The sequence below is a fragment of the Rousettus aegyptiacus genome, unplaced genomic scaffold (genome assembly GCF_014176215.1).
Source record: "Rousettus aegyptiacus isolate mRouAeg1 unplaced genomic scaffold, mRouAeg1.p scaffold_m13_p_5, whole genome shotgun sequence".
Lineage (NCBI taxonomy): Eukaryota > Metazoa > Chordata > Mammalia > Chiroptera > Pteropodidae > Rousettus > Rousettus aegyptiacus.
In genome coordinates, this window is record NW_023416308.1 from 72,008,652 (window position 1) to 72,027,487 (window position 18,836).

Consider the following 18,836-nt stretch of genomic DNA (forward strand, 5'->3'; position numbering starts at 1 on the left):
GGGCATGAGGAAGTAAGTGGGTAGCGGGTCTGAGGGCCAGGTCTAGCTGGCCAGAATGGCTCTTGGGAGGCTATTCTTCATATTCCAGTACAGAGGACCAGTGACAAAAAGAGTAGGAAACATCTGGGTTGGGTGAAAAAATTAGAAGTCTGTTTCATGCTAGAGAAGGACAATGGCACAGAGAGAGGTGGAATCATCAATAGAGGCTGGGCCATGGTGAAGAAGGCTAAGGAAGCAAGGGAGCCTGGACCCAAGGAGCAGGCCCTTTATTGAAAACCTACTATTAACCAAGCAATTTTTCTTATCCTCCAAGCAATCTTGCAAGGTAGAAGTCTGAGTCTTGTTAGGCTCAGTTACACTACAGTAATAAATTCACTCCAAAATCTCAGTGGCTTAACAAAGCAAAGCTTTATTTCTTGCTCCTGCCGCGTGTCTAACTAAAGCGAGTGGGGGGCTCTGCTCTACCTAGTGACTTAGGGACCAGGCTGATGAAAGATCAGCTATATTTTAGGGATACCTCCTGGAACATGAGGCTACCTAGGTCTCTTCAGCAAGGGAAGAGATCATTGGAAGGTTGAACACTGGCTCTTAAATGTGTAGTCCAGCAGTGACACATGGCCATCAATCAGAACTAGTCACATGTTCCTGCCTGATGAGGACATTGCAGAAATATAGGGCTCTGGGAAATATGGGAAAGACACGGCTATTTGACAAGCAGTAACTGCCTCTGCCACCGTAGATATTATTATTTCCATTTTACAGGGAAGAAAACTGAGGCTCAGAGAAATGAACTCTCTTATCTGAGGTCTCCCAGCTAAAAAGTGCTAGAATATAGACCTGACATAACATCCGATTCTATCATTTATTTAGTTTTTCAACAAAGATATATTGAATACTAGCGATAGGTCCAATGCCATGCTAGGCTCTGGGGACATTACAAGGAACAAAAACAAAGCTAGCTTCTGCTCTCAGCCTGAAAATGTATAACTACAAACTGAGACAGATGCTCAGCATTAGAATATATGGTTCTCTGAAAAGATCTATTAAGATTTTTAGCTTTTCATATAGAGAGACAGGTAAATGGGGTTCCATTTATTGAGGCATTGTGCCAAGAACTTATTTATCATTTCCACAACCCCATGAGGTAGTTCCTACAATTCCATTTTTTAAGATAAGAAAACCGAGGTTCATTCAATGAGGACAGATAACTAAGCTGAAGTGGACTCTTTAACCCCATTTATGCTCACTTGTGATGGCATGAAAGTTAGGATAAAAAATCGAATCTCGTCCCTTGTTCCATATAAACCTAAGAAATATGGTCTCCTCTTCCTGCTCTCAATCCCCTCATCCAGGGCCTTTCTCCTCCTGGTCCCCCTAACATTCTACGGGTGTCATAATACATGAACACAGCCTCCACCAGTGATGGGAGCTTCTTGGAGCCCAGATGTGGGGTCCTTCCTTCCCATGTTGGTGCTTTCCATACAGCTGGGCCCAGAGCAAAGCTTGTTGAACTCAAGGAAGGAGGGAAGACATTGCATAAATATAAGTAACAGGATCTGAGTCTGACAAAATGAGGTTGAATCTGAGCCTTGGCACAGGCAGATTCTCTGTCAATAAAATGCTTCCTTTTCCCTCCAGCTTCATATCCTCCCATCCCTTCCCTTACACTCTGTGCTATATTTACCCTGACCCCGTCACTTCTCTCCCCTCCTCAGCACGTGTGATTAGCTCTTCCTTCTGCATACTGGTCCAAGCTCCCATCTCAGACCTGAATTACAACAGTAGCATCCTCATGAGGCACTGCTGCTACCCTTCCCTCCCGGTATCTAACACAGAGTTATCTATTAAAACACTTGTTGGATTAGATCTGTCCTCTGCTCCAAACCCTCCTATGGCTCCCATCTCACACAGAGGAAAAGTCAAGGGCCTCACAGTGACCCACCAAGCACATTGGCTGCTCTGCTGTTCCTTGGACCATGAATGCACTCCTGCCTCAGGGCATAAGGCATCAAAGTCTTTTTTCCAGTCTTGGGGAAAGCTCTTCAGGCAGAGGGAACAGCAATGAACAGACTGCTGAGTCACCATCTGAGTCAGCAGAGCACACGTGGGGCTGAAAAGTCCTGAACACAGGCGTCTTTTTGCTCAAGGAGTGGCAGGAGGCCAGTGGCGTGAGCAAAGTGGATGTAGTGGAGGTGAGAGCAGGATGCCTGCCCCGACCATGCTGTAACAAGGAGCAATATTCCCAGTCCAGTTCTCCCTGTGTCCTCTTCCATCTGATCTTTTCCACATAACATTCACCCAATGCATTGCATGTTGCCTGGTAAGCTCGTCTATTGTCTGTCTTCTCCCATTGGAACATAGGCTCCACGAGTTTAGACACCCACTTTGTGTTGTTCCCTGCAGTATTCTTATGCCGGGAACACCGGCACTCATTAAGTATACATTGAATGAAGAATGGATAAACAAATAATTACACAATGCATTCTTTATCATTACTTGGTTACACTTTTTGTTCAGACCATCCTGCCTTTACATATGCTGTTTCTTCTTCCAAAAATATCCTCACTGTCTTGCTCTCTCCCACTAACTTCCTCACTCTTTCTCACTCACTCTGCCTGCCCAGGAGGGTGATGTCCTTGCATCACATGGCACAGGCATTATCCATCCCTCCCTGTGAGGCTGGGGCTTTCAAGAGCAAGCACAGTTCTTCTCTGAGCCCCATGGCCTGATGCACAGCTAGGGTCCGGTTACTGTTGCTGGCCTGAGCCTAGTGGGCCAGAGCGCCATCTGCAAGTGCAATCCATGAACCCTTACCCTCATTCAGGAAGCAGGAGCCCTTGTTGCCAACTCAGTCTCCTCCTGTTAACAGCCGCCACAGAGATCGGGGAGATGATCAGGAAGATGAGGCAAATGGGACACTAATGAAATTCAGAGAGAAAACTAAATTGGGAGGTGTTGCAAACACCATGGTGGAGGAGCATGTGATTTAAAAGGATCTTTCCAGAGTGGGAGGTGGAGTGGGGGAGTGCAGAGAGTGCTGGAGGTGGCATTACATGGGCCTTCTCTGATACCTACATGTGGTGTGGCCCATGTGATCACTTGAGGGGCTTTTCTAACTTTAAGTCAGGGGACTTTTAATTGGTTGACTCATTCATTCATTCATGCTTTCCTACGAACTTGCCAAAAAAGATCTGCGTGGGTTAACGATTTTAAATTGATTAATTAATTAAGACCGAGAATATTTAATGCAAAATTAAGGTACAAAGTAAGGGAGAAAAAAGGGAAGGGGAGAAGAAGAAAATTATCAGGGCCACCCAAAGAAGGGATTCCTGAGAAACAGCACAGGGCTCTTGTGACAAGCAGATGGGACTGAAAATGCTAAAGACCGTTAGGGATGGAAAAGCTCTGGTTAACGGCAGTAATGATGACCACAGCACATTTAAATCCATTGTTCATTTCTTCATATAAATTTTGACTGTGTACTGCGTGCTGGGCTCCCCCTTCCCCACTGTGGGGTACTTTTTTTCTCTGTCTTATTGAATGCTCACAGCATCCTGCAAGATGGTCTTTTAAAGCTCATTTTGGAGATGAGACGACTGAGGTTCAGAGATACTGAGTTATCTCTTCAGCGAATGGTGCCCGGGCTACTGGATATCTACATGCAGAAGCATAAAGTTGGAACCCTTCCTCACACCAAATATAAATATTAACTCAAAATACATCATTGACCTAAATTTAAGAGGTAAAACACTAAACCCTTGGAAGAAAACATAGGTATAAATGTTCCTGATCTCAGATTAGGCACTGGTTTGGTACATACAAAATAGAGGAAAGATAAAATACATAAATAGGACATCATCAAAATTAAAAATTTAGTGCTTCAAAGAACATCATAAAGAAAGTGAAAAGAAAACCATAGAATTGGAGAAAATATTTGAAGTCATAGATCTGATAAGGGACTTGTATCCAGAATATATAAAGAATTCTTATGATTCATCAAATAAAAGAACAAAAAGACTAAGTTAAAAGTAGGCAAAGTGTTTAATAAATATTTTTCACAAGAAAATATAGAAATGGTGAATAAGCACATAAAAAGACACCCAACATTTTTAGCCATCAGAGAAATGTAAATCAGAGACACTGAGTTCTTTCTGACACTAAGCTTCCTAACCATATACCTCCCTGAGCTTGGGGAAGAGGTCAGAGTTAGGAGAGAAAGGGGGACTGGCTTGCCAATGAGCATTTTCACAGATAGGGAAAGGAGAGGGAGAGACAGGAAGTGGTGGGCAAGACAGAAACATCCAGCTAGGAACAGACCGCCCATGGGTGTTTTCTGAGCAATGAGCAGAAACTGCCATCTGAGAAGGCTTCCTAGGGCCAGTTGCACACTCTGCCTTCTACTACCCTCTTTACAGGATGTCCTAAAGCAATAGTTGTAAGTCTCTGGTTTCAGTAAAACCCTGTTTTACCCTTCAAAATTTTTGAGATTCCCATAAAGTTTTTGTTTATCCGATTGTATCTATAGAAATTTGTCATACTAGTAATTAGCACTGAAAAAAAAAAACGCAAAAATTGTTATTTATAGCTTATCTAAAATAACAATAATAAACTGTTACATTATCATAAATAACACATTTTTTATGAAATAATGACTTTTCTAAAACAAACAAAAATGTATGGGGCGACATCGTTTTATACTATGGCAAATCTCTTTTTAATGTTTGCTTAAAAGATATATCTGCTTCTGCATTCAATCTGGAAAACTGCATCGTATACTCATAAGAGGATGAGGATGAAAAAGGTAGATAATGGCATAGCATTATTATAAGGAGTTTTGACCTCAAGAATGTCCTGAAAGGGTCTCAGGGATCTGCAGGGATCCCTGGACTACACTTTGAAAACTGTGGATGTATGAGGTAAGATCTTCACTGCAGAATTCAGCAGGGAGTGGAAAAGAAGTCAACTGTGAATCTAATAAAGACAGGAAGAGAAACGAGGACAGTCTTAGTGGAGAGGGGGTGGGAATTCTCCTGAATAAAGCCAGGCTACCCTGGGGATACTGCATATGATATTCACTTGGCCCAGAATGCTTTCTCTTATCTTGGTCTGCTTGTCAAAATCCTCTTCATGCTTTAAGGTTCATTTAGGTGTAACTGCCTCTGGAAAGCCCTTCTCACCATCCTTAACTCAAGGCTGGGTTAAGCCCTTCTCCACATCACCCTCATGGGTACCACTAAGGTGAACACTGCAGCAGAAGCATGGATATGGATGGGAGGTTGAAGCCTACTTCTGGAAAGCTTGGGAGGCCAGAAAGAGGAGCTGTTATTCTTGTTAAAGAAGTGAGAAGAAAGGTATTGAAGGATTCTGCATAAGCATCAACTTGATAATATACAAATTTATATTTACCAAGGAAGACTGCGGTCACCAACAGGTAGATTAAAGTCATCCATTACTAATTCTAATTCACTAGCAAATAAAGAATGATCAGTTATCTAGAAAAGAAGGGGAAATGAGGAAAAGGAGGAAAGAAAGGAACAGCTAACTCGCTAAGCGCCAGGCATTCACCAGGTTATCTAATCATCACAGCAGTTAGTATTTTCCCTCTAAGGGAAATTTTACAGATGAAGTAAACTGAGGCATCCCCCCACCAAGGTTATCTTGCTAGGAAGTGTCAGAGCCGAGATTCAAAAGCAAGCCACTTCTAAAGCCCATGATTGTTTTTCCCATGACTCCAAATGAGCTTGGAATCATTTACTTGACCTGGAGTGTTTACTGCTATATACTGCTCTTTTAAAAATGTGTTTCTATTGTATTTTTCCAAATACGCTTTTTTTTTTTTTTTGAAAATTGAACAGGAATACTAATTATACTTCCTTGTTCTACCCTGTTGGAGCCTACCATGCCAGCTTTTCTGCACACAACAGATAATCAGTAATCCCCACCTTTGAACTGCCTACTTTTCATAGAAGACATGGCCATAATCAAGACATTAACCTGTTGCTGTTAACTAGAGTTATTATTGACTCAGAGATTATTAAGTACTCAGGTCCTGACTGAACCATTCATCCTGGTTGGTGATGGGCACCTGGGAAGACAAAGGGCTTGGGACAGATATATTGTTTTTCTCAAGATCAGGTTGGAGAAATAGTCTTAAATGGAACACCCTAGTTCGTATGTAAATACTGAGTAAGGCAAAGAAGGCTTCGGAGGGTTCTTTGTGACTGTATTGTCACATATGGTACCAATTATGTAAGAATAAATTAAGCAAGGATAAATGAACATTTATTGAACTCTTACCATGGGTTAGTATCATGTTTTATCGTCATTATGAAGATCTATGTTTTTGGCTCTATGAGATAGTAATAGCCCCATTTCCAGTGATCAAACTGAGACACAGAGAAATGTCTTGCTTGGGGACATGGATGTTCTAGCAGACGGAGCTGGGGTTAGAGCCAGGTCTCTTTGGGACACCATGCTGTCTTTCATCCAGGGAGATAATGCTGTTTGTCCAGTCAGGGTGCCGAGCTCTAACTGATAAGGTGCTGCACTCCTGGCAGTGCTGCCCTGGCCACTGACATCCTTGTGCTGGTTTCAGACTCTTTTCTTCTCAGACCATTTGCCTATCTTCTTCCTGAGTTTGTACCTTCAGTCTTCACTCAGAGCACCTGGAATGCCCACCACCCCACCATGCCACCATTATCTTCCAGGACCCAGTATCTGCTTAATCAATGTTTTGGGGCTGAGTGAACACGATGGATTTAGGAAAAAGAAAAAGCAAATGACTTAAGATGAAATCCAAAAGATGCCCAGATTAAGCTTGAAACACAAGAGTTCCTATTTTCTCAAAAAAGGAAACCCTGTAAAGGAACCACCTCTGACCTCAGCCTCCTTTGCCTTGGGCAAAGCAGGCATGGAATTCTGCCCTTCCCTGAGGCCTGTGCCGTTGAGGTCGCCAGTCGTGTGGCCACTGCTGTGGATGTCGCTGCCTTTCTGTAACGCCTTTAGTATGATCCTTATTTACCTCTCCCCCATCCTTAGGGTGGTACTGCTGTGCAGTCCTGGGTAGGCAAAATGATCACAGAGCTGCTTAGGAGCCAAATGCTGGGTTAGTTTCTACATGGGAAGGTCAGTGTCATTACCGTTGGGGGATTCAGTGACCAAACCTTCATAATGGTAGGGCTTGCTTCCTGTTGCTAATTTCATCTTCAGCTGTACATCTTGGTGACCAGTTTAGCCAAAGCAGCCAAGGTCATGGTTTGAAGGTTTTTGCCAAGGCTGTGGATCTCTATCATTGTATTGCCTTGACTTACCTGTTGTGAAATGGATGCATTTAGAAATCTTCCACGCATACTGCTTTTATGTAAGCTCCCTTGGTGGAAGAAAAAACAGTGAGCCAACATCGATAAGTACAGAATCCTGTGCTTCTTTGGATTCTAACCATGGTGGAAAAGTTGAGTGTGCAGAAAACACTCCAGTGGTGAGAACAGACATTTGTTGAGTACCTATTATATGTCAGCCACTGAGCTAGGCATTTCACAGTCCATTTAACCCTCACAGTTACCAGTGAGGTAAGCATTGTTATTTCTGATTCACAGATGAGGCTGTAGAGTCTCAGAGAGGGTCAGTGACTTTAAGTCACACAGCTGAGAAGTGGGGGATCCTGGAATTAAGTCAAGGTCATCTGCTGCAAAGCCCAATTTCTTCCCACTGGGTTGAAAATAATAACAATAAACAGCAGGAAGAACCGTGATTTATGGCATGCTCACTACACACCTGACGTATTTAAGCTCGTTTAATCTTGACAACAACCCAGTGATGTTAGGTGCTATTACCATCCCCATTTTACACATGAGGAAACCAAGGCACAGAGAAATGCTCTCAATGTGAAAAATTTTCCAAAAATAGGTGTTCAGAATGTAAGCCCCAGCAATCTGTCATGTGTGCTGCTCTGTCATAAGCAACTCTTGTCAAAAAATAAGCACAGGCCTTGCTCATAGGATGTGCTTAATAATATTTGGTCATTGATAATTAATGTCATGGTGTTCTTGCTACCCCACTGGAATGGGTAGTTTGGCCATGATGAACAGCCTATACTAGCCATTGAGCTACCCTCACTATGGGGGACTTCTGACAGGCCAGAGACGCCTGGGCTGGAATGCCAGATGTTAGGAGCCAAGCACGTTAGATGGATGTATAGTGCAGTAGTAGAGAACAGGCTCCGGAATCAGACCAGTGGAGTCCAAGCCTGACTTACTAGCCCTGGACTTTGGGCAAGTTACTTAATCTCTCTGTGCTTCAATTTCCTGCTATGTGAAATGAATATATTAAGAGCACATACCTCAATGGGCTGTTGCAAATATTTTTTTAAAAAATCATGTGAAATACTTATAATCAGGGGTAGCACAAAAAGAACAGGTGCCCAATATTTGCCATCTATCATATATAATAGAATATTAGTTTATAGAGCTGGACTTATGAGGTGATCTAGTTATACCCTCTCATTTGCAGATGAGAAAACTGAGGTCCAGAGACAGGCAGAAATTGGTAGAGGTCTCACAGCATTTTAGTTCTCTGATTCCAATGCCAGTGTTCATTCTGATACTGCCAGCCATATTTAGGACAACGACTTCGAGAAGCCCACCCATCAGTCTCATATCTAGAAATTTTAGTTGGTTATCTTTAAATCCGCTTAATTTTTTTTTGATGGTCTGTTCTTTTATACTTTCACCACCCATTTATGTATATTTATTTACTTATTTAATATTGTGCCCACTTATTTCATTTTTCGGAATCTGATCATTTCAATACCTATAGTATTCATAGGTCTGATTCATTTGTTCATTGTACCTATTGTCTCTTGCTCATGGTGGCTTATTTCCTCACAAGCTCCATGATTTTTTAAGTTGTGGGTTCATGATTGTTAAGACTTTATGGGACTTCTTTGAAGACTGAATTGAAAATACATTACTATAAGAAAGGATCTGCATTTACTTTTGCCCCGTGGCTGGAGGATCATCAACTTGAGGTCACTTTTAAATGCTCAGCTTAGATTTGTGATTTTTTTCTGGCTACAAGGTAATACCTATTTAAGTTCCAAACCCAAGAGAGGGACATTTTGTGATTGGGAATTCCCCTTTACTCAGCTTAAATTGTTTCCTTACTATCTCCTTCTGTGGGGTAGGATTTTTTTTTTTCTTATTCTCCCTTTCAGGGTGTAAATAGATCCTCTCGGAGTCCTAGACTTAAGTTAAGATCTCAGTTTGACTTCCAACTTTTAAAGGACTTTGCTTCTTTTGTTGGCCCTTTGATACTCAAAACCCCAGACCACCAACGACCAGCTGATACCTATAAGACTGTCACCTACTCAGTGCTTGGGAACGTCTATGGATTCACGCCATCTACGGTTAGTGGGACCTCTGGGGATTTCCTTCTTCTTGACAGTTCATCTCTGTATTAAAAATAAGTTTATTTCTTTAACGTGACATTTTTCCATGTCCTGCGTTAGGGGAATTCCTTAGGGTAAGCAGGCAGCCATAATCCTGTAAAAAGAAGTCTGAAGTGGTCCCTCTGTGCTTCATTGGTATGAACATGGGACTCTATTAGCTAGGGTTTTCCTGGTTATTACTCTTAGGAAGTTTTTCTTATTTTTGCTTTGAGGTCAACTCAGTATGCCAAGATCGCTGAGGGGTAGTTTCTATGGCATAGGCCAAGTCCCTGTCTCTCAGTGTTACTTACCATCATCATGATTCTGAATTCTCAGCTTGTTTTTATCAGCTTCACCAGGACCTCGACCAAGTATGTTACCTATCGATGTTGCTAAATGAAAACCCTGGTTTTGCAAAACCTGTCAGAAGGTGCCACATTCTGAAGGCACACCTGCATGTTAGTGCTATGATCCAGCCATCCCAGACATGGTCCTTAAGTTCAATTGACCATTGGTTCATTCATTCCACAAGTATTTACTGAGTACCTAACACATGCTGTGCCATGTTAGGCTTGGGGATGCAGAAAGGGATAAGCCACAGCCCTTCCCCTTGTGTACAAGGATATTTACATGGACAGTGACCACAGAGTCTGATCATTGCTTTGGCAGAACAAAACTGAAAGTAGAAGGGGCTAACCTGGCCTCACATGGGGGTGTCTAGGCAGGCTTCCCATATAAAGTAGCAAGTGAATATAAGGTCTGAGAAACAGATAGCAAATCTAAACACAAAAAAAGATCATGAATCATCAGGCCCTCAAAAGAAAATAGGAATGCTCCACTTGAGAAGAAGTTGTCCAGCTGATTTTTCTTTTCGAGTCTTGGTCTGTGGGTAAGCATTATTCTCCTTTACTCCGGGGACAACACTTTGAGAACCACTGGTATAATGTACACATTTTCAACACAGGCATATCATATTCAGGGGGTAAATTTAATTCTTCAGTAGTTGCAGGTAAAAAAAAAAAAATCTGTTATTGCAATGGTTTGTGGTCTTCCAAAGGGCCATAGTAAATAAACAGATACACAGCATATTTGCAAGATTACAATTTCATAGGAAGAGGGTAGATTTGGAGGGGAAAAAAGTCTATAAAGGCTTTTTGACTGGAGGGGGTTGGCGGATGGGGTTATAATGAAAACAAAAACTAAGAACCACTGATGTAACTGAATGAGTGGTAGCATAGGAGCCAGATAGACCTAAGTTCAAGCCGCCTCATTCATTTAATCTTGGACGAATTAATTCATCTTCCTGTGCTTCAGTATCCTTATCTGTAAAATAGGATAATAATAATAATACCTCCCCTCACAAGATTATTCCGAGGATTAAATAAAATAGTAACATGTAAATCTTCTGGCACTTAGTAGTACTCAATAAATGTGTTAGGTGTGAGTTCCCTGCCCCATCCAGCCCAACACACATGTATTCACATATTCAGGAGGGGGCCGGAAGCTGACGACACTGAAGGAGTCGATTTCGGGCAGTTGTTGCCGTGAATAGCTTGTGTAGGAGAATTCTTCTCTCCGGGATCCCGTGAATATACAATGTCCCAGGACCTCTTGGAATTCTTTCAGAGAGGGATCGCGTGATCAATCCACTTGAGTTATCAAAGACCACATTTTCTGGTCCTTCCCTCAGAGACAGAATTGATATTCAACCTATTTGGAGCAATTAATGTCAGGGAAGCTGAGATGTCCTGGTGGAGTTAAATCTTAATAGTGGTCGTCTTTTAAACGGAGAGAGTTGGGGATTTTCTTAAGGTTGCGAGTTAATTTGAGGGCTTCAGCTTGAGCTCCTAGTCTCTGAGGCCTCTGCACCACCATTCAGGGAAGAAACTGTTGGCCCAGGACCATGCAGGTGTGATGTGAGTATAAGGGAGTTAGTTCTCTGTGAAAGGAGAAGGTGGAGAATAGCAAGGAGAGTCCGGAAAGGAGGATTGGACAGCTGTTCTTTGTTATCCCAAAATGCCATGCTTCCCTTCTTCATTGTCTTCACTTGTGCCTCTTAAGGGCCTGCATTGATTAGAATTACCTGAATAATGCCTGGCGCATGACTGACCTTCATTATATATATGTGGAATGATTAATTCCTTTCTCAATATTTATAACTAACATCATTATTAAATAATGTGTTAAATGTTTTACTGCATTATCTTACTTCTCACAACAACTCAACTATTATTTTCATCAACGTCATCATCCCATTTTATAAATTAGGAAACCGAGGCTGAGAGAAGTTACGACTTTGCCCCGGATAACTGAATTGCAGAGCCAGGGCAAGCAACAGCTAACCTTGCTTGACTTCCAGCCCAGGGCTCATATTACTGAGTGGCTTACCATAACTGGATCTTTCTGAGGGCAAGACTGGAGGCTCATTAGGTTCTGAATTCCAGCGTCTGGTACAAGGAAGGGATGGAAGAGCCCTCCTTTCTGGCAGCACACATGGCTGTCTCCCTCCTCTTCCCATTCTCCCAGCACTGCTGCTGCCCCTACTCGTGTCTGGGCCTGTTCAAGTCAGGTGTGACTGGTGAATGGCCACCTCTGTCTTATGCATGGATGGCGGCGCCCAAGCCTGGGAACCAGGGAGCGCTGCTGTGTTCCACAGAGCCAGGCAGAAAGGCCTTTTTTTCTGATACTGGCTGTTTTCCCACAAAACCTGTCTCATGCAGCAAGGAACAGTGGCTGACTAGGTTCATTATCTGTGCTCAGAACATGTCGGGGCACAGGCCTAGCAAGTCCAAGCATGGTCTGGAGAAATGCTGTACTGCTCTACTCACCTTCCCCAGCCTCAGACTCCCCCTGCTACCAAAGGAGAAACACACAGCAATAAAGACAGGGAGTCAGGAGGCACTGGAGATAAACCAGGTTGTAAAACAAGATTGTGTCTCACTTCCTAAAGTACATTGCAGTTGGCCAGTATTTTTCTGTGTATTCTCTCATTATTCTTCCAACAGCCCATTGCAGGGATGGAGGTGGTTATTGCCAGCTCAGCTGGGGAGGTTGTGCTGAGCTCTGGGTGCTGTGGGTTCTCCAGCACAGGGCTCCCCAACCCCCAGGCCATGGACCAGTACTGGTTCATGGCCTGTTAGCTCCAGGATGCACAGCAGGAGTTGAGTGCTGGGCCAGCAAGCAAACCTTCATCTGTATTTACAGCTGCTCCACAGCGCTAGCATCACCACCTCAGCTCTGCCTCAGATCATCAGGCATTAGCTTCTCATAGGAGCACTGGTCCCTGGTGCCAAAAAGTTTGGGGACCACTGCTCCAGGAGAGGTCTCAGGGCTGGAGGGAACTTTGATATCTCCTCCTCCGACTTCCTCCTAATCTAGGCCCAAAGAGGGACAGAGTTTTCTGCAGCTCATACAAGTGGCAAGAGACAAAACCAGGGCTTAAACCTGAATCGACTGACTGCAAAGGCCATGTTCTTCCCCCCTGTTGAATGGGGATGTCCGAGAGAGGGGAGAGATCCCCTGGATAGCCACTGGTCCCAGAGGAGTGGATAGAATCTGGGAGTCTCAAGGAGGACAGCATGCAGGTTTGGAGAAATATTGGCCATCAGGCTTACTTGCACTTGTATTTTTTCATGAAGGTCGTGAGGTGAGTTCTGATCCAGCCATGCCCAACAGAGGGTCGGAGGGGGTAGATGGAGCAGAAGTGGATAATGGGTTTAGTAAGTCTGGAACACTCTAGAGAGAGGATTTTTTTTGTGCTGGTTAGAAACCTCACCAGATGTCTGCAATTATGGAAAGGGATAATGCCTAATTCTCCAAAACAAGCTCACCAGAATGTTAGCATACAAAATAAGGAAGAGGCTCAGAAGAAGAGCAATAAAACCAAGGAGCTGGACCTTCAGAGTGACTGAGGAAGGGGTTCGGCTCAGCCTCCTGGATAGTATCCTTAAACCAGAGGTCTGCTTGCAACCCGCTCTACTTAGTGATTTTTTTTATGGCTTCTCCTTGCCCTCCAGAGGTTGAAACTTATCATTGTATCATAGACAGTCCTGTATTATCTCTTTCTCAGAAGAGTTTGTCATTAACAGCAAAGAGCATGGGCTCTGGGTTCAAATCCTGCCTCTCCTCATTTCTGAGGAATATCACCTGTGGCAAGTTTCTTAACCACCCTGTGCCTCTGTAACGTCATGTGTAAATTGGGCATGACAGTTTATTGTTAGCATCGAGTGCGTGAGTACACATAAAGCTCCTGGCACAGTGCCTAGCCCATTCTTAGTGTTCTCAGTCGAGTTATAGTATCATTAGCAGCAGCAGTGGTAGTAGCTGTAATCATAGTACTTCTGGGCTCCTGGGCCCTTACAGATGCTCTTCCTTCAGGGCGGGAGCCCTTTGGATACTTCAAACCTGTCAAAATCCTTCCTATTCACCCAGGTCCACCTGGAAGATGAGCTCTGCAACTGCCTGCTCTGACGCAGGTGGTGGCCTTGCTGCCGCCTCTCTCCCACAGTGGGGATCCACAGAGTCCCTGCTGACTTCTCAGCACTCATTGCACTTCTCTGAGCACGTGGAGGCATTTCTGTGTGTCCCAGCTGGGGCCTCTTGGGGGAGGGTGTGTCTGAGTGACAGGCAGCCCCCAGTGAATGTCTGTAGCATGAATCTGTCGCTGCCTGATGCTCTGCCCAGAACTAGGAAATTCATAAATGCTGTTTGCAGGGGTTTAGGCAAAGAAAGTTAAGCTGCATGGGCAGGGGTGTAGGAGGCACACCGGAAGCCAGGGCAACACCTGTCTGCCCCGCACCTGGCAGCTACAGATTGTATCGGGGCCTCATTATCCACCCACTGAAAACAAAATTCCCACTCAGCTTTAACCTCAAATAAGAAGTTGCCAGTTTTTTTTTTCAGTTGCCTTCAGCTGCCACTCTCTATTCCAGCGTGGTTCAGGCAGCCACTTTGCTGCAATTCTGGATTTCCTCAAGGGCCTTGCATGAGGAGATGCCATATTTCATCCTGTCTACCTTGAGCACTGTCCCATTTCTTTTGCCTTCTTAGTAATTTGTACATTTGGGAGCAGCCCACCCACACACCCAGACTGGGGAAAGGGCTCTGCGACCAGAGTGGGGGTTCCCCCTAAACACTTGCCCCAGAGGCTGAAGAACTCAGATAGGCTTCCTTGTGCCCATGTCAGGCTTAGGGCCTCCAAGCAAGTAGGTGCCCAAGTCCCACCTCCTAAGTACCAGAGCTGTCAGGGGCCCAGAGCCTTGGCTTCAGTTGTCCCCCTGGGGTCTGCACTCTGGACTGCCCCCTTAAGCACAGTGGGTGCACAAGGCCAGACCAGCGGTAGTGGTACCTCTTTCCTCTTTCCTTTCTTTATGTCAATTATGAAATATTTTTTGCATCAAAAAGGATAAATAATACATTGAATGTCCAAATATCCACCACCCAATTGAAGAATTAAAATATTGTAAGTATTGTAATAACCCAAAACTGGAATAAGTCCAGATGTCCTTCAAAAAGTAAATGGTGAAGCAAACCTCAGTATATTTGTATCACAGAATACTACTCAGCCATAAAAAAGAGTGAACTGTTGATACCTGCAACAACTTAGATGAATATCCAGGGAATTATGCTATAAAAATAAAAGCCAATCCCAAAAGATTATATACTGTATGATTCCACTGATATAACATTTTTTAAATGACAGAAGTTAGTATTTGAGAAAGTTTAGGAACAGGGCAAGGGGTAGGAGGGGGGGTTAGGGTTATAAGAGGGCAGCACAAGGAATCTTTGAACTGTTCAGCATCTTGACTGTGATGGTGGAGACACAAGCCTGCACAGGCAATAAAACCAGAACTTAACACATATACACATGAATACAAGCAAAAGTAAGGAAGCCTGAATAGGAGTGGTGGATTGTATCAATACCAGTGTCCTGGTTGTGGTAGTATATTATGCCTTTGCAAGATGTTACCTTTGTCAAACACTGGCCAAAGTGCGTAAGAGATCTCTGTATTATTTTTCACAAATTTATGTGAATCTTCAATTGTCTCAATAAAAAATTCAATTAAAAAATAAAAGATATTGTAATTAACTTTTTAAAAGAAACATTATAGATACAAATTGAAGATCCAGTCCCCCCACCCCCACCCCCAACTTATATCTCTCCTTCCTAAGAAGCAACCAGTGTCTGGCGTTTGGTATTGATCATTCCCATAGGTGTTTTTATATTTTTATTACATATGCATAAGTAATGTACACTATTCGGTATGTTTTTAAATGATGTATTCATTCTATTTTGTTGGAATTTAAGCACTGTGTATAATCTAGTGTGTAGAGTTTATTCAGTCTTTCTCTTATTGATAGACTTGGTTATTTCCAGACTTCTGGTATAAACTGTGTTGTCATGGACGTTTCTGCTCATGTCTCCTTGTGCCATGTGCAAGAGTTCATCTGAATTACACCCTCGGGGCACATGGAGTGGCTGGGTCATAGGGCATGTGTATTTTCACTTCTACTAAGCACTGCCAAATTTCTTTCCAAATTATACCTACCTATTTATTCTCCTTCAAGCAGTGTGTATCAGAATATCTGGGTCTGTGCATCTTTGTCAATGTGATAATATTAAACTTTTTAATTTTTGTCAACCCAGTGGTGTGAAACACTATCCTCCTGTTTCAATTCCCTTTGCTTTCTTACCCATGAATCACGATTATCTCTGCTTATACCCAATCTCTTCTACCCAGACTAGGAACATCTAGTCAAAAGCTCCCAGGGATATGCACTTAGCACATAATACGGGCTCAAGAATTATTAAAGAAATGAAAATAATAATAACTATTCTAGATGATTTTACTTGGGAGGATCATGGTTGTTTTCTTTTTCTTATTCAATCATGGGCTTTAAAAAAAAACAGCTCTCTTGAGATATAATTCATATATACAATTCACACATTTGAAGTATATAATTTACTAAATTTTAGTACATTCAGTTATGCAACCATCACTAAAGTCAACTTTAGAACATTTTCATCATTTCCCAAAAAAATACCCTTACCCATTAGTCACTTCAGATTACTCCCTAAGCCCCCAGCTGTAGGCGACCACTAAAGTATTCTCCATCTCTACGGATTTTTCTATTTTGGACATTTTGTGTAAATGGAAGCATACATTATGTAGTCTTTTCTTATGGACTTCTTTCACTTTGCATAATGTTTTCAAGATTCATCCATGTTGTAGCATGAATCGGTATTTCTTTTTATGGCCAAAGAATATTCTGTTGTATGGATATAACACATTTTATTTATCTGTCCATCAGGTGATGAACATTTGGGTTGTTTTCACTATTATGAACAATGCTACTGTAAACATTCATGTACTGATTTCTGTGTGGACATATGTTTTCATTTCTTTTGGGCATATACCTAGGTGAAGAATTGCTGGAACCCTGTGTTTAACTATTTAAAGATCTGCCAAACTGTTTTCAAAGTGGCTGTAGCATTTTATGTTCCCACGAGCAGTATATGAGAGCTCCCATTTCCACACATCCTTACCAACACTTATTATTGTCTGGCTTTTAGAACAGCTGTCCCCAACCTTTTTGGCACAAGGGACTAGTGCTCCGATGAGAATCTAATGCCTGATGATCTGAGGTTGAGCTGAGGCAGTGATGCTAGCACTGGGGAGCGGCTGCAAATACAGATGAAGCTTTGCTTGTTTGCCCGCCACTCACCTTCCTCAGTGGTGTAGCCTAATTCCTCACAGGCCACAGGACCAGTACCGGTGTACCACCCGGGGATTGGGAACCCCTGTTTTAGAATATAGCTGAATCATGGGCTTTTGAATCAAGCAACTGATGCTTGAATCTCAGTTTTGCTATATACTAGCTGTGAGGTCATAATGAACTTTTCCCTCCATCTTCTTCCTCTGTACAATGGAATTAATAACACCCACTTTTCTGGAGAGCTATGAAAATGGATTAAGTAAAACAATAGACTCATAAAGCCCTTAGTATAATGTGGGATTAAGTTAGTTATTGGAACAAAGTAGCAGTGATAGCTTATCATTATGGGCTTCCTGTAGTTTATGGCCTTTCTGCCTGGGTTTCTCTTTAAGTCACCTGGAACCTCCATAAGCATTCTTACTCAGCTGGAAGCTAAGCTGTGAGTGAAAGGCCAGGAGGTGGCCTTCCACTGGTGTCCAGAACACACTCAGATGCCAGAACAGTTTCACTGTAATGGCAACCCCCAGAGCCTCCATGGGCCACCACTGTGAGCTGTCTCACCCTGGTAGGGTCTTCTTACAAGGCATCTCCCTACCCTATGGAGGTCAGAGGGACACAGCCCCTATATTAGGCTCCAGTCTAGGAAGCCTCAAATTGGGTCTGAATTGCTTGAGTTTATTTAAATAAGTTTTTATCTCCTTTTTTTTTTTGGTGGGAGACCCTATTTTCACACCATCATTTTTGCAACAATCACAAACGTTATCTACATACCCATGCATTGTATGAAGGGGTGAGGGAAATTGCTTGCTGATCATTGTTGTTAATTTTGGAGATGACTCTAGATTGAAAGGGCACAGCTGGATGTTGGAGCAGCAGAGAGCAGCAGGGGTCAGTAATGCCAGGGCATAAGGAGGGGGATGGGGGAAAGCCCCTCACAGTAGAGGAGACCTGGCAATGAAAGTGGCAGTGGCTCTCAGGACAAGGTACCTGTTCATGGCAGTGCCATGGTCGGTGACAAGAGGCACAGCCAAGTCATCTGTACTCCAACCCACTTCCTCAGTCCTCCCCGTCTTAGTCAGTGAGCCAGAAACCAGCTTGCCATCTTGATTCTGCCACCTTCTCTGTCCTGTATATCTATTCTCTCAAATGCATCTGCTTCTGTTCATTATCTCATTGCTGGAGCACTGCAGCAGCCTCTTCTCTGTATTCCTGCCTCTCTGCCTCTAACTTTGTCCATCCTGATGGTTCGTTCTCCAGCCCACAGTGATCTTCCCATAAAACAAATAAGACCAGGTCACTTTCCACCTTAAAACCCTACAATGGCTTTCCTTTGTCCTGAGGATAAAGTCCAGCTTAAGCCACTTGTCCCTTCTTATCTCCATTCTCCTACAGTTAACTGTAATCTCTGCAATGATTATATCAGTGGTTCATTTATCTGTCTTTCCCATTCCCCCCAAGACCCTCTAAGATCAGGAATTCTGTTTTATTCATGTCGGTATCCTGACATCAGAGCTTCTGACTCAGAAGGTACCCAATAAATATTTGCTTTCCCTCCATTTGAATAGATGTCATAATTTCTAGAACTCTTTTTACCTTAAAATATTCTCTCTTTTACTCTTACCACTCTGAGGTAAAAACAGTAGTTATTCCCATTTTACACATAGGAGACCCAAGACCGAGAGATGACAGGTGGTGG

The 18,836-nt window shown here is 43.0% G+C and overlaps 1 protein-coding gene across 13 annotated transcripts in view; it reads left to right on the forward strand.

Moving 5' to 3' along the window:
• Nucleotides 1-18,836, forward strand: part of TENM4 (teneurin transmembrane protein 4) — a 690,656-nt gene that overhangs the window by 219,263 nt on the left and 452,557 nt on the right. The gene's annotated exons all lie outside the window — the stretch shown is intronic.